Raw genomic sequence first — 879 nt, 5'->3', positions numbered from 1 at the left:
AATGCAAACGACTAGCTATGTCGCATGTCGGTGGTCGAATTTGGCAGTAGGCCTCTGAGATTGTGGTGGTGGAGATGGACATAAGACTGTAATAGATGATCCTGTAGTCTGTAGATGCGACGAAAGTGGTGAATATAGCTGTTGTTGTGGTGGATACTAATAGTATTGTGAATACCCAAATGACTGCTGTGAGTATTGTGGATTTATCATCGGACGATAGTCCACTGAAAGTGGCGTAGCATATTGTGTCTTAGATTGTGATGATTCTAGTAACTGTAGCCCACCGTAGAGGAAGACACATATGTTGGTACCCATGGCTGAGTGACTCCAGGTAGTGAGGGAGGAAAAAGAGGAGGCAGTGGTGGTGGAGTGACCTCAAGAATTTATTGCATTCTTTGTCTTGGCACATCATCTTTATCGAAAAGTTATCCTTCCTGCCTTCTGGCTGCTATGGTGGCATGGCTCTCAATGGTTTTACTAATAAATTCCATGTCGGTCTATGATGGTGCATCTAGAAATTTTGCAGGCAACCATCAACTGGGTCTTCATCTGTATGCAACTCAAGATGATATATCACATTCTGGAGTGTGATAGTACACTCGCTCTACGGTAGGTGAAATGTGTCTGTCTCTAGATATCATTTCTCCACAAATACGGATATCAGGATGTTGTCGAAATAAAAATTCCTGAATCTCACCGCATACTCAAATCTGGCCTCCCTAATGCACAACAACAGAATATCTGAAAAAGTCATGGTATGAGAAATTTGCCTAAATTAAAGCATTCTCGGCTGCAAACATATAAAATAACTAATAACCAACAATAACTCCACTAATGAACTAATAACGATTTTTTTAAATAAATAACATAAATGTGAAA

Source organism: Arachis ipaensis, chromosome B08, assembly GCF_000816755.2.
Source record: "Arachis ipaensis cultivar K30076 chromosome B08, Araip1.1, whole genome shotgun sequence".
In the NCBI taxonomy this organism is placed as follows: domain Eukaryota; kingdom Viridiplantae; phylum Streptophyta; class Magnoliopsida; order Fabales; family Fabaceae; genus Arachis; species Arachis ipaensis.
Note: the sequence above shows the minus strand (reverse complement) of the source record.